General features: G+C 48.0%; 1 protein-coding gene across 2 annotated transcripts in view; it reads right to left on the bottom strand.

Moving 5' to 3' along the window:
* Positions 1 to 15,437, bottom strand: part of PDE4B (phosphodiesterase 4B) — a 160,049-nt gene that overhangs the window by 39,085 nt on the left and 105,527 nt on the right. The gene's annotated exons all lie outside the window — the stretch shown is intronic.

Below are 15,437 nucleotides of genomic sequence, written 5' to 3'. Positions count from 1 at the left end.
AAAGCAAGATGGAGGTTTTAGGGCAGAGGTTTCTTTCTTCTTCACCTTCTTCTTCATGGGTCTGGGTGGTACTTTTGTGATTAGATAGAAAATTCCACATTGAGGGTCTCAGGTGATTAGTTATGGGGTTAAAAGTAAAAAAACAATTAGTTGGCATTTCTTAATTGGATCATTAGGCCTTAAAAGACCTTGTAGGGAGAGAGACATACATCTCCATTTTTAGCATGTTAGCTAGAAGTGCTGTAGCACTCACTGTAACATAGATAAGAATTAATAAACATCTGAGTCCGAACAAGAAATACCATCTCTTGTGTATTCAATCCCGACTCTGGCAAAGAAAAAGAAGATTTAATGAGCACCAGCACTATCCTGATGCTGGAGTAGCTGCAGGGACACCCCACAGCCTCCCCGTCCCCAGCCAGCAGCTGGGTCCCCTGGGACCCTGGTGTCCAGCCCTGCCAGAAGCTGCCATGTGGGAATACTGTGGGAAATGGGGACGAAGTGCTCCCTGCACACCCACCCATGGCTCTCCATGTCCCCAGGGCCAGGCCACCCTCCAGCCCTTGGAGGAGGAGGAGGTGGGGCCTTTCTGACACAATTTGCTTTGGCAAGTCTGCATCCACCATCCCTGGTTTTCCTTCTCGTCTTTCAGGTGTTTGGAAACAGACTCCAGAAGATGCCCTCGGTGACCTCTTGGTGATGAGAAGATTCTGACCAGTCCATAGTTCCTCTAATCTGCTCCACCCTTCTCAAAGATGCACCTTTTTCCTGTTGCCACCTTCCTAAGCACCACAATTTTCAAGAGCGACTCACATCAACCTCACAGCTTTTCCAGCCTGATCCTTGTCCACTGAGGTGGACTTGGACACCTCCACCTCCTCTAGGTCATCCCCAGCCCGCTGCTCCCTCACTGTCCTCCATCCTTTATCTTCCCAAGCAGGCTGGGAGATGAAGACTGAGACAAAAAAACCCCAACCCACTGACTATTTTGGTTGTTCACCCATGGATTAACACTTTTTTCTGTATTTTCTTTCCCTACATCATTCCCCCACTGGAGTCCCCTCACGACTCACAGCTCCATCAGTCAGCCCAACATCCCCCACATGCCCAAAATTCTCCATGCCTCCTTTGTTCCCAGTCTCTGTCATTCTTTTCCTGCTCTTTTCTTGCATTTTGACCCTCTGAGAAACTCCTTGCTTCACCGAGCTGGCTCCCACTGGAATTCCTGATCTTCCTGCACAACAGGATGGTTTGCTCCCGAGCTTTTCTTCAAAAAGCAGCCATCACTTAAGACTGGTCTGTAATTTTTCGGTGGCTGAAGTGGGATGAAATGAATCTTATGACAATGACAGAGTCTTGAGAGCAAGCAGGAGTGGAAGGCCTGGGCAGCAAACAGAGGAGTTCTTGCAGAGCCCTGGTGCTGGCCAGTCCCAGTTGGATCCCAGTTCCTGTAACCCACGCCAGGCTGAGCAGCAGGACAACAGTCACGGGGGGCCCAGCTGGTGTTTGGGAGCAGAAATGAAGCATTTCCAGGGAGCTCATCCCAAGAGGTCAGCCTGGAGTGGGAAGGAAGCCGGTTAGGGCAGAACTGGACAAACCTGCCGAGTCCTGCCTGTCCCCACCAGTACTGGCTGGAGTGGTGGATCGCCACCCAGGTCATGAGAATCGGGTCACCGAGGCCACCAGCACGGGCTGGCAGCCCACTGACTGTTAGAGGAACCAGAGCTGGCCAGCAATTAGCACCCTGTTTGTTATCTCCACAGCTTGGTTTGGCCAGGCTTGGTGGGAATGGAGCTTCCCACTGGAGCCAGTGGCACCAGCCAGGGTCCCCTGGGGTGGGCAGCAGGGCAACTGAGAGTGCCAACAGCAACACCCCTTCCAGGAGAGGGTGGGGATGCTGCTCCTGGGACAGGAGGATGACATGGGAGAGGCAACCAGGAGCTGGGACAGCACCGGGGGTAAGCCCAGCTGGATCAGAGCACCAGGGACTGAAGCTCTGAACTGACAGAGCAGTCCACTGGGGGCCCAGCTGTGCTTTTTCAGATATCCCTCACAGACACCTAAAACCAGACTGAAAAATGCAGAGATGGGATTACTCAAGTATTGTCTTCCCAAGATCCCGAATGTTGCTGGGAACGAAAGACCTGAGTTCCAGTGATGTTTCACCAGGAACCTTCATTCCCACACAATAAACTGCACTGACACCTCCAGAAGAGCACTGGGAACTCCTGGAAAGGAGCAGGTAACAAAAAGTCTTGCTCCCAAATCAAACTCAAAAAGCACTTTTATATCCATTTCGTGTGCTTTAATGCGTCAGGTTGCACAAAGCTCAGCTTTGAAGATGCTACAGGAAGGGATGAAAGCTCCAGATTCCCAAAGCCAAGCTCCACTGCACCTTTCTCATGACAATGAGGTGCAAAAATGAGGCGTGAACACCAAGAACACCTAAAGGTGGATGATAGAAGTTGATGAAGCTTCCCAGTGAGGGAATTTCTGATGTGGAGATAAGCCTAAAGGTTTAATCTGAAATGCTAACGAGGAAGGAAAACTGGAGACTGTTCTGAGGAAGGATTTCGACTGGAGATAGCATCTCCGGTAGGGTGGGATGGTTTTACCACAAGGCAATCCCGTTTCCCAGTGTCCTTCCCCCCTGCAGGGAACAATGCAGCCGAGGTGCCACAAATCAGAGGGGTAAGTGACAGTGCTTTTATGGTGCCAGCTGGAAGTAACAAAATGCAGGAAGCATCCTGTCAGATGTCACTTAGCAGCGCTATCACCGGGGAATCTGGGAACGGGATTTGCCTGCATAGTAGGAATTCCTCGGTCCACCGAGAGGGAGAAGCAGAAATGGCAAGAGAGGTGGAATCTAATCTTGGCCTGTCGAACAAACGGGGAAGATTCCTCAGTTCCAACTTTATCTCGGGGTTTTGCACATTATCCTTTCACTGACCAGCACTGACCACGCTGATTCCTCGTTGCCCTAGAGGATACTTGCCTTGATCACAAGACAGGAGGAAAAATAAGAAGCCAGAGAGGAATTCCAACAAGTTCAGAAGATGGACGGTGCACACATGGGAAGGAGCTGCCAGAACACTGGCGATGATTTTGTAGGGAATTTAACACACTTCGAACACATTGCTGAAGACAGAATTTCCAAGGTCGTGATGGATTTTTAAATGAAGCAAAGCCCCATCACAGCTTTACTCCACACGCTCCCAAAGAGCAGTGAAAAGAGCCCAGAGAGCTGCAGGCTGGGATGGAGATGCCTGTGGATTCGGATGGGAAGGAAGCCCCCAGCCCAGCCCTAGAGCTGAGCCTGAGCATTTCAAATCCCAATCCCAACTTCCTGCCGATCACAGAGTGCCCGCACTGTGCTTTTGTTTCTCTATCTAAACGAGGCCAGGCCGGGTCACAGCAAGAACATTTTACGGTGTGAGCAGAAGTGTTTTCTCGCCGAGCACACATGAGGGCAGGAGTGTGAGAAAGCCCTGGAAAACTCAGGATGTGATGCTGCAATGACCTCGGTACCCACCTAGGATCTACCTGGGCACTGCATTATCTCATTTGCTGCATGTGGGAGAGCGCTGGGGAGCTCACACGTGCGGGGAAACCAACTTGGATCCTGGAAGCAACATCCTTGTGCTAACGAGGTGCTCCACCTAAACTAATTAGCCTTGCCTTTCAACAGCCTTAATTAGGTGGGGCACCATCCTGGGCTGTTGTGGCTGGACGGTTTCCGGCTCTGGAGCTGGCTCAGCCACAGCCGGGCCAGGATTGAGGATTCCTACCGAGGATTGAGGATTCCTACTGAAGATTGAGGATTCCTAACGGGAGCTGCGTGTGCTGGAAAGGGGCTCTGCTTGTGCCAGCCCCCAGCCCAGCCTAACCCATGGGCTCTCCCCATCCCAAACTCCTCCATGCCCACCTCAGTCCATCCTCACATCAAAAAAAAAATCCACCTCGTGCACCCCTGCAGGTGCCCCAGAACCTCCTCCTCCTCTGAAACCTCGAGGTGATTTTCATAAGAGGCCCAGGGCACGGAAGGAACTCCCCAGCCAGACCGCACAGCAACGATCTGAGTTCAACCAGAGGAAAAAACAACCCCAAAGTCTGAGAGGCGCCGAGGATTTGCTGGGCTCTGTGTCACCGTTTCACAAGAGTTTGGCAAACCATGAGCAGAAAAGTCCTGGCTTGGATCTGCCCCCAAATCCAGGTGGTGTTTTCATCTCCAGACCTGTCTGGAGCCATTAAATCAGGTTTTAACCTGGAGATAATAAAACTTCTGGTCTAAAGAGTGTGTCAAGAGTGAAAGTCCTTTGTGGTGAAATAAATGCTGGGGTGGGAAATGGAGGAGGAACCTCAGGGATGAATCCTGGAAGTTCAAAGCCAGACCTACCTGAAAAGCTCAGTTTGGCCACTGGCACTGGATGCAAAGACCAAGTTAATTAATAATCCTTAGCTCTTCAGGAGGAAAATTATTCAGATATATTAAATAAGGGGCAGAGCAAGGCTGCCCACGTCACCACGGAGAACAGGCCACTGGTAAAATGCTAGACCTGTTTAAATCAGGTTCCTTGGCTCCTGGGGAGGTTAAAAGGTCACCATCTAACACTACATTTGCCTCTATTTCAGCTCAATTTGATTTCCTGAAGTTTCTCAATATGAAAGTTAAGAATGTGGCTTTGGGAAGAATCCCAGCTCTAATCCATAGGAATTCTTTAAGACACATAACACCCCTTGTGTCACCATGCCTTGCTCGAGCCATGGAAAGACAGGACACAAAATCACCCCTTACATTTTGAGTGAGCATTTCAATTATATTAATTATAAAATATAACAAATTTTTTTTTCATGGCTAAATGTAATTACTTGAAATCATTATCCTTTAGGATGGCAGCTTAAAACCAGCTTTAGTTTGGAATTTTAATCTGTTTTCCTCCAATAGGTATTTTATGTACCCAAGGGGGAAATGTCAACCTCGCCAATTCACCTCAGCTGAACTTTGTGCCCTTGGTTTGCCTCTCACCCAAATGCCTGGGACTGTCATCCCCCAGCTGAAATCCAGGGATATCTGCAGGGAGCGGAGTCACCCAAGAATGCAGAATGTTGCAAAAAATGTCCTGTTTGGATTGGGCTGTGCAGGAAAGCCGTGAGTCAGTGCTATCGGCAGATCTGGGACTGCAGCGTGGGACAGGGAGCAGAACCAGCACAGAGAGCTTGGACAATCTCAATTTCCTAACCCACAATCCTCCAGCTGTTAAAATTGCAGAATATTTTGTGTGCGAGCTGGATGGCGGCTCCCCAAAACACACAGGTTTTGTCCATCCCTGCACCATAACTCTGATTTTGGGGTGAACCTCAAGCCCCAAACTCCAAATCCTCAGTGGCTGACAGCAGAGCTGAAACATCCCCGTGCTAATCCTGGGTGTTCATCTCCCTCAGTGCACTGCTGGTGACTCACTGGCCTTTCTGCTTCCCCGAGTGCACACAGAGCTTTCAGAATAATCTGCTGAAAATCACGGAGTGAGTCCCACGGGGAACGGGGTGGGGAGGAAGAGGGAGATGGCAGGAGCCTACAGAGCAGCATCATTTGTTTTGACAGCTTTTAATGTTCCATATTAAACCCTGCACGTGCTGATCTCCACCTGAGAGCTGAGGCCAGCACACCCTGGCTTGTTTAAAAGGTGTGTTTGGGACATGGCATTGTATTTTTCCTGAAATTACCAGGGAAACAACATCAGATTCATTCCCTGGTTACCCACAATCAGATTCTGATATTCTAAAACACTAGATATTAATTTATTTGTAGGGGGTTTTTTTCCCTAGATTTGGACTATTTTAACCAAATGTGAGGATTCTGAGTCCTGTACGACAACATTCCTTAAACCTGGGGTCAGTCCTGGCCCAAATCAGGTTTTTTACATCATAGAGATGCCTGGAAGGGACAGATGGGGACAGATGTAATGACAGGCAGACTTGAAAATGTCACCACTCCCCAAATGGCTGCAGCCAGCAGGGCTAAGAACAGCCCATCACACTCAAAAACCATTTGACTGAAGCCCCCAAAATACATTTATTTAAGCACCGCGACCTGAGTTGAAGGAAATCAAAATGGCAGCATTAAAAGCACCTCTTATTAACAATTCCAGTTCAAATATCAGATTGAAATGGAAATGTTTCCCACAATTCCAGTTCAAACATCAGATTGAAAAGGAAATGTTCCCCACTGAAGGTCAGCTCTGGCTCAGCCTGCTGGGGATTATTCCTGGCATTCCTTTTCCTGCTCTAGGTTTTATACTCTGGGGCATTTTCCAGAACTTCTTACAGTTAGCAGCACAAGAGGCACTTGGTCACAGCTTGGCCAAGGTCTCTGCGCTATCGCTCATGCTGCCATGAATTCTGTGCAGGAAATTCAGCACAATTCACACAATTTGGGTGGATTTCAGGCTGATTTCAGCACATGACTCCCCACTCGAGGCAACGTGCAGCAGGAGCTGTTCTAGCAGCACTCAGAGCCACATTGGGAGGTGTTACAAAAAAAGAGGGAGCAGCTGCTGCTGGAAATTGTGGTGTGAGCAGCATCTCTGCTTGGGTTCCTCCTTCCTGACCTAGGGAGGGTGAGGAGCAGATTTTTGGCTTTTACCTGCATGGGATGCTCCCACTGGAAGGGGATGGAAGCGTTGAAAAGTTCTGTGCAATAGAGTTGAAACCCAGGGAACTGCAACAGGAATTTTGGGAAATACCCTGCCCAAAGATCTGGAATTCAGACGGAGGCCCAGCAGAATTTGAGGAGGAGCTGGATGGGGATCCTATCCCATAAACCAGAAACACTCCAGTTCAACTGGGAACTTCTCCCTGGAGTTCTCTTCTTCAAGAGGATCTTTTGGGAAGAAAAAGGAGGAAAACATTTCACAGCTGTCAAATGCCAGCAAAGTCCATTTCCAACAAGCCCTGCACTTGTGTGTGTTTGTTCTTGGAATTTTCTTTGCAGGACTGGCCCCACGCTGTGCTCAGTGACAATCCCTACGGAACAGACATTATCCCACATGCTCCTGGGCTGTCCCAGAGCAGCACAAATGCTCCCAGCATGGATCCTAACGTCCTGTTCTCCAGTCAGCAGCAGCAGGGACACGATTTTGGGTCACTTCTTGTAAAATTCGTACAGGGAATGAGGCAGGGAGGGAGGGAAGAGGCACAGGAACACAGGCTGGCTTTTCCACTTCCCAGAATTCTCCCCTGGTTTTTCAGAGAACACAAAGACTGCTCTGACCAACTCCTAATTTTGTCAGCATAATATCTGGTATTTAAAGAAAAAGACAGTGCTTGTAAAATGTGACATTTCAGAAGCATTTTGGTATGAAGTGCTAAGCCTGACAAACCTCCCCGAGCACATGAAAGGTCTGACAGGATTGGACCCACTGGGAATGGAAACACTGGGGTGTCTGGAATAAGCTCCAAGGGACCTGGCAAGCTGCAGCCAAAACCTCTCTCCAAATGCCTGGAACCTGGAGGCTTTTGAGGTCCAGGGGAAAAGTCTGTTTCAGAAAGCTTTTGAAGAGTGTGAAGGTGTGGTGGAGGAGTTTAGCACGCACAGATGATTAATTTGCTCCTGGAAAGGGAGATTTCTGACAGCAGGATATTTATACTGGAGTATCTACATTAAAATGCACAGTTCCTTTAAAATTGAATTTAACCATGGAGTTGCTTAGCACTGAATAATGGATCCCAGCAAAGCTTGGGTCAGATCCTGCTCCTGGCTCACGTCTGTAACTTCCAGAGGCACAGTCCTGACTACAAAATCAAAATATATTAATTGTCAAATCAACACCTTGCAGGATGTTGGAAGGATTTTTTTTTATTATTATTATTCTGAATTTCTAAAATGATTCTGTGCTTGAATGCACAGCAAAGCAAATCAATGCTACCTTTAGATGTGAGAATATATCCCACAGGGAGAGGTGTATTTAAATAGTTTTTAAAGGCTACTGTTTAAAACATTTAATTGTTGGTAATCATATATATTTACAGTGAACTGAATGAACTCTGAATAAACTGACAGGTTTGATTAATAACCATAAATAATTAGCAGCTGTTTCCTTTCTGTCAAAAAAGGTATTGCAATTATAGCATCCTTAAGGCTGTCATTTACAGGCACTTCTTGGAGCAAATATTACAATGAAATGTTTCATTAACTCTTAGTGTAACATTCCTCCTCTCTTGCACAACGATGCTTACATTAATTAGCACACCTCACTTGGCTAAAAATCATTTTTAGCTCATCGGGAGATGAAACTGTGATAAAACCATCACATTTCTGGATGATTTGAACATCGAAATGATCAATATGTTCATTGTTCAGTGTCAATGTCTGGCAACTGCTGAGTGTGAATCAGAATGGATGCAATTCCAAATGAAACTGAGGGAAAAGTTCCAGAGCAACTCTTTGCTCCCTCTTTTAATTCCACCTTGATTTTTAAAGCTCTGGAAAGTTTTCATCTTTGTTATTTTTTAACTGTAGAGTTAAGTCTGGTGAGCAGAATGTCCCTGCAGAGGAACAGCAAATTCCAATTCTGTCCTCCAGGAACAGCACTTTCCCTTCTTTATATTCCCCTCCAACCTGGAAACAACCCCTGCTCCCAGCAAGATGAATAAATATAAAAAAAATATCTGAAAATTCCTGCCGGACTATGATTTGACTGATGAGAATCATTAGAAACACTTCTTAAACACAATAATAAAGCAACTTCCACTGGGAATCAGACCCTGCAGGAGGACAAAGGTTTGGCCTTTGGAGCTGGCTGTGGGATTTGAGCAGTGCATTTCCCTGGGAATGTCCCCACACGGATTTTGGATGCAGCCTCTCGCTCTCCCATGGTGTGTCCAGGACACAACGCTCTGCACTGAGCTCAGGAAAGAGAAACTTAGAAATTCCTCCAGAGCTGTGGGGCTGAGCTGCTGCTGGGAGCTTTGGGGAGGCCCCTGCAATTCCCAGTGCCTGGAAATGCTGGGACACGGAAGCTGAAAGGACTCGACCAGTGGGACAATGTTTATCCCTAAGGACGTGCCCTGCGACCTAAAACAAAACAAAACAAAACAAAAACTGCCAGAGGTTTGTTTTGGGTGGTTTTGTTTGGTTTGGGTTGTTTTTCCCTCCGATCCAGGACACATCTCTCCTTCTCATGTGGAATGGATTCGGGGTGCCCGGGGCTGCGCTGTCAGGATCTCCCCCAGCAGCCCTGATGGTTTGTGCGCAGCAAACAAAGGAGACACAGATTTTATCAGCGCTGATAGCAGCGATGGCACCGCCCGATTGTCTGCGGGAACCTTGTGCAATGCAGCGCCATGGGAGCGGAGCGAGTGGAGCCGGGACAGCGCGGGACAGACAGAGGGACACAACGGGACACAGGGACAGAGAGACACAATGGGAGAGAGGGACAGACAGAGGGACACAACGGGACACAGGGACACAACGGGACACAGGGACAGAGAGACATAATGGGACAGGGACAGACAGAGGGACACAACGGGACACAGGGACACAATGGGACAGAGGGACAGACAGAGGGACACAACGGGACACAGGGACAAAGGGACACAACGGGACACAGGGACAGAGAGACATAATGGGACAGGGACAGACAGAGGGACACAACGGGACACAGGGACACAATGGGACAGAGGGACACAGAGGGACAGACAGAGGGACACAGCAGGACAGACATAGGGACACAGGGACACCACAGGACTGCGCTGCCCCCAAGGTCCCTGTGCCACCACCGCGGTGCCTGGGCCACTCGGAAAGGAGCCACCCATCAGATAAAGCCCTTGAATAACTCGGGCTCAGCACTGAAATGACAGCCTCACCAAAAACCTGGGGTTTGGCTCTGTGACCGCTCCAGAAACACGTGGCTGCTGCTGTTACAACAGACCTGCTCCTCCTGGCAAGGCACAGCTGCTCCCTCACCTCCCTCCGTGTGTCCTCAGGGCCCAGCTCCCACTAATGCCATAGGATTTAGCTTTTATGGTTTTCAGATCCTGTGCTGCTTTACTGTATAACTCCAAACCTCCGTAGCCTCTCAGGGGCTGCTCTGTTTCATTCAGACAAAACAATTCCTCTCTAGGTCTGAAACTCAAGGACACCTCACTGTCCCAGGCCTCAACAACAGTGACCTGGGAGGGCAACCTGAGAGTAAATGACTTCATTACTTGAAGCTCTAATTGGAGGATTAACCCCTGAGATGTAAATGGACCAAACCTATGAAAAACTTGTGACCATCATCCATCCTGGGTGTAGCCCCTCGGAGGCTTCTGACTGCCCAAGGTGCACCTATTGAAGGGTTTTAATAAATAACTGCTTTTATTATCTGAATATTGCCCAGCCACTTTTAGGTAGCCACTCCAAGGCAGCACCAGCCCCTTGGGAGCCAATCTTGACTGGGAAAAGGGACCAGAGCTGTCCCCAGCCCTGGGTGTCTCCCATGGGATGAATGCTGTCCCAGAGAGCAGAGCTGTCCCCAGCCCTGGGTGTCTCCCAGAAGAGGTGAATGCTGTCCCAGGCAGCCCCAGGAATCCAGGAGGACAGTGGGAATGCTCAGGGAGTCCTGCACACCCACGGCTGCAGGAGGCAGCTGGCCCCGGGGAGTGACAGGCTCCTGATGGCAGCAGCACGTGGAGCATCTTCATGTGACATCCACAGGTGGGGTGGAGGGGAAAACAGTTTTTATCTGTTGCTATGGAGTCGTGATTAGCTTGTGTGTCTTCAGAGCCTGCCGAGGAGAAATGAAGGCTATTTTCTTATATAGATGTCATGAAATCAATCCTGGCAGGATTTTGGGAGTCAAAGGCTAAGCAGGTTTGCCTGAATGCCTCCTGTCACTTGATACACAAATAAATCTGGCCAGGGGACCTGAAACAAGTGTCACTTGTCATCCGGAGCCCATCACAAAAATGATTTTTTAGTCTCGTTTGAAGCCGTTTATGCACACAGCAACACAATAAACGTGTGTTCAATAAAACACACCAATTATCTTCACCGAAAATGAGCCTTAGAAAATGAAGCAAAAAAACCACCCTTATTGCAAGGGGTGACTTCAGAAGAAACTTTTCCCTTATTCTCTCCAAATGCTAAAAGCAAACCTGATGTTCTTCTTTTAAAATGTGTCTGCCTGTAGGTCTTTGGCACAGGTTTGCTGCTGGGAGGGCCGGCAATCTATTTAATGACTGCATTGACGTCAATAGCATAACTGAAATACTTACTAAGATGCATGAGTCCAACTTTCGGGGGGTGTGTTCGAGGCAGGCGGGCGCAACACGCGGAACGGAGTCCCCGCAGGAATGAACTCCCCCCGGAGAGCCGGCAGCAGCTTCGGGATGGCCCCGTGCTGGCTGGAGCTGCCTCAGCCCCGCTCTGAAATTCGCTTTGAAATGTTCTTTTCATCCGGCGAGCGGCAAGAATCACCGCAGCGCTCGTCTAGGCGCGTCATTTAGCTCATTATCTACCTGATTTCTTACAGGGGTTTGGGTTTGTGTCTGAATAATGTGCATGGTGCCTGCGCTGCATCCTTTAATAAGAATATCTGTAGGTGCTAACGAGGCTCCGTTTGCGACTCTGTGGCTCGGCTGCTCAGGAACTCGTGGTTCCTCTGCGCTCCTGCAAAAGCACAAAGCACCGCAACCATTTGACTTTTAGGGTCGCTCTCCAAATCTAAAGGTCTAATCTTCAGCCAAACTCCCAGCAAAGAAACGGAATTTCAAACTGGATCCTCTCCTCTGTGCGTGCCCAGAGCCGTTCTGCACGTGCCAAGCAGAGGAGGATGGTGCAAGAGCAGCAGCTCCCTGCTAATTACTCGGGATTCAGAGATATTTGTAACCCAGAGCTCACTCGGATGCACAAGGCTCCTGAACTCCTAACAAAAGCTTGGGGCTCTCAGTAGCATGAGCATTATCCAGTCTTTGTTTACGCTTTACACAAAGCTTCGTGCACGAGTCTGTGTATGTCCTACACCCACAGGAAAAATGAAAGAGTACAAGTTTGGAGGTCGTGTAAAGGCATGTGAGAAGCGCAGACAAACGTGCCGAGGTACAGGAAAGCACGGCTAAGGCACAAGGAAGAAAAACACCGAGCCTTCCCTCCCATCCCCAGAGAGGAATTTGAACAAAGCTTTAATCCCCTGAGCCCTGAAATGCTGTGGGTGACATACCCCAAAGGGCTGTGCCCCCAGGCTTGGGGCTGCTGCGGCAGATCAGCAATTTTGTGTCCTTAATTGTGAGGAGAACTGTCATTAGTCCGTGCTGAGAGTATCCAAGGGCATCTTGAGAAGATTCTCTGCAAACCCCCCACAGCCCGGGAAAAACTCGGTGCTGTTGGATCCATAACTCTGTGCTTTGCTCCTGTCACCACTGGTGACATTAAATGTGGCCAGTGGATCAAACAGGAATGGGCAGACAAGGGATTGACAGTGTGGGAACAAAACAAGTTTGTACCAAATTGTGGGAGAGCGAGAGGCTTTGAGTGACGGTGGCAGGCAGTGAAAGGTGATTTAATTCAGAGGGAATAAGGGTCACTGAGGGGAATAAACATGGAAGTAGGAACAAAACCAAGCAGGAAAAGTCAGGCTTGTGGCTGGTTAAAGGTGTTATTGGTTGAATCATCGGGCAGCAACTGCAGACCTTTCACTGGGGCCAGGGGAGGGGAGAGCTGGATGGAGAAGGGAAGGCACTGATGGATTCCTGAGCCCAAGGTGGCATAAAGGTCACTGAAAGTAACTGTGGCAAAGGCCACACTCAGCAGAAACAAAGGGAGACAGGAGAAAGAAACCTCAGGAGAAAGAGCCCTCATGGACACTGTGTTCTCTCACTGTTCCTGGAGCAGCAGCTTGCTGCCCTGGCCCTGCACAGCTGCTGGGGATGCCATGCACCAGGCAGGAACCCTGCAGCATTCCCATCATCCTGCAACCCTGCAGCATTCCCATCATCCTGCGTGGTTAATTAAGGACTGATGGACTTTTGCTGTGGCTTTGTATTCCCACGCTATGGTTCCTCGGTTAATTCATAAAAGCCATTTTGTGCGTTCCCGTGAGCTGCGGTTATAACAAAATAACAGGAAAAATCTGCCAGATTTACTTCAGCTGATACCAAGGACAAAACACAGGATGTTCAATCCATATTCCCCTTCCTTCTCTGGCTGTGCTTGCAAGGTTAAAAAAGCTCTGAAATTCACAGTGACACCAGCAGTGACTTTTGAAGCCCTTTGTCCCAGGAAAAACCCGGCCAAAAGTTTTACTACTTAAAGAAAATGAAAGCAAAAAAGAATTTCCTCATTTCACCACAGCACAGCTCAATTATTCCACCACGGGCCTGGGTCCTCAGTGATGCAACAACAGCAACAGATTTGGCTGTTGTTGCTTGGAAAATCCTGGAATATTCCAGCTGGAGTAAACAGCTGGCATGTATTCCTTGCAGTGCAAATGCTGGGTGTAATTTTATTAATGCAGCCTCCTTTGCTGTAAACCCCGAGTTCTGTATTTCTCAAAACAGGATATAAATCACCTCATTAATGAGAAATCAAACGAGACATCCACAAGATGCTCACAGTGATGTCAGTGGGTTGTGGTAAAGCCATGAATCAATGGGTGACACTGGAGGGTTAAAATCAAATTCCAAGCTTCAACAAATCTCATGAATCCAAACCCAGTTCTTTCCAAATACAGTCTTTTATCTAGAGAGATGTGAAGCAGCCTGGTCCCAATCAAAACACGACTGCTTCCTTCTGCAAAACCTTCAGGAAAAACACTCTGCATCCTCTCAGCTGCTGGCACAGAACTGGAAGGGTTCTGATAGGAAAATCTCTGCTTCTGTTCATGATTTCCAAGCAGAAGCCGTCAAGGGGGGAAAAAAAGGTGAAAACATTGAAAAAAATCCTTAAAAGTCTCTGTTCTTACAGAATTAAATGGAAATTTCCTTAGAAAGTCAAGGGTTCTGCTCATTTTCTGCTGCCTGGAAAGGAATTCAGTGTGACAGCAGCTGTGAAGAGGCAGAGGAAGGCAATGAGCTGAATTTAACCAAGAACCCCAGGATTTTCTACCAGTAGTGCCAATATTGGCTGGTTTTATGTAGGAAATCACCCAACTTCCTATTCACCTCAAAAACGCATCTCCTTCTTACCTACAAAGCAACACAAATCACTGAAGCTGCAATGATCCAACTCACTTTTAAAAATTTGATTTGAAGGTTTCACCTAAAAGCAGTTAAGATTTGTGCTTAAAAACCTATTTACTTGAGGGGCCACAAATCTAACCTTTACAAGGTGACACAAAACTCACTTTACAGTTCTGTGTGTCAAACGCTTCATTCCTAAAGGAATTGTCATGTATTCCCAGAATCAGAAGCTTGAATCAGCTAAAAAAGTACCAAGTGTCCTACAGCTCACTTTGGAAATAGTGTAGAAGAATATCCCCAAAGTGTTAAAATGTTGAGAGCAATTTTTTTTCCACGGAAAGTGTTAAGAAAATGAAGCTAGAATTCCTGGAAGGGCATTCTCTCCTCGTTATTAGATTGTCTAACTTACATAAACAGATCTATGGAAAGCCTAGGAAATTTTCCATTTTTTTTTTTTTCCACACAGGCACAAATTCAAAGCCTCGCTAGACCCAGCTTTAAATCATGCATTGAGCTGCATTCCTGCTGGCTGTGACAGAAAGAAAAGGAGTTTAAGATTGCCTTGTCCAGTTTTGGTTTTGCATCAGAGGTTTCCATCTCCCATTAACAAGTTTGGAGGAACCTCATCTGGAAGTGTCCAGGACTCTGCATGTCCCCTGAGAATAAATAACACACAGCAGGAGAGGAAATGATAGCTCTCCAGGCTTTACACGCTGTGAAAATGAAGCTTTATTAGTCCCTCCAAGCATGTAATTATTGGAAAGGCTGAGATTAAACCTCACAAGTGGGCACTGCTCCAAATCTTATCTCCTTCTCTCTGGAGCAACCTTTGAATTAGTGTAAGTAGGGCCAGCTCTGATCCTGAGCGGGGTTCTACAGACCCTCAGCTTGGCTAAACCCAGCTGCCACAGCAAATAAGCCTGTCCTAAGTAATCCTGCTGCTCTTCCTCATCCTTCCCCCTGCCTGAGCAGCCCTCGTGGTGCTGCCCACCCCACCTTGCCCTGGCACCCCTTTCCCAGCAGGAAGCCAGGGAAGTCTCACCCAGGAAAGGTTTTGAGTACACAGATCACATGGAAACAAACTGAAATAAACAGAATAAAAAAAAAAATAAAAAATAAAGACCCAGCTGTGTCTGAGCCTGTTCAGGGCTCGTGGGCTGGGGCTTGTCCAGGCCTGTGCTCACAGGGACTCACAAGAACAGCAGCCACTGTGGCCATGACTATCAAACCAAAATCATGTTCATCTCCTCTGCTAATACACCAGCAGAAACCCCAAACCA

This window comes from Cinclus cinclus, chromosome 8 (genome assembly GCF_963662255.1).
Source record: "Cinclus cinclus chromosome 8, bCinCin1.1, whole genome shotgun sequence".
NCBI lineage: Eukaryota > Metazoa > Chordata > Aves > Passeriformes > Cinclidae > Cinclus > Cinclus cinclus.
Note: the sequence above shows the minus strand (reverse complement) of the source record. Positions and strands in the feature narration are given on the sequence as shown.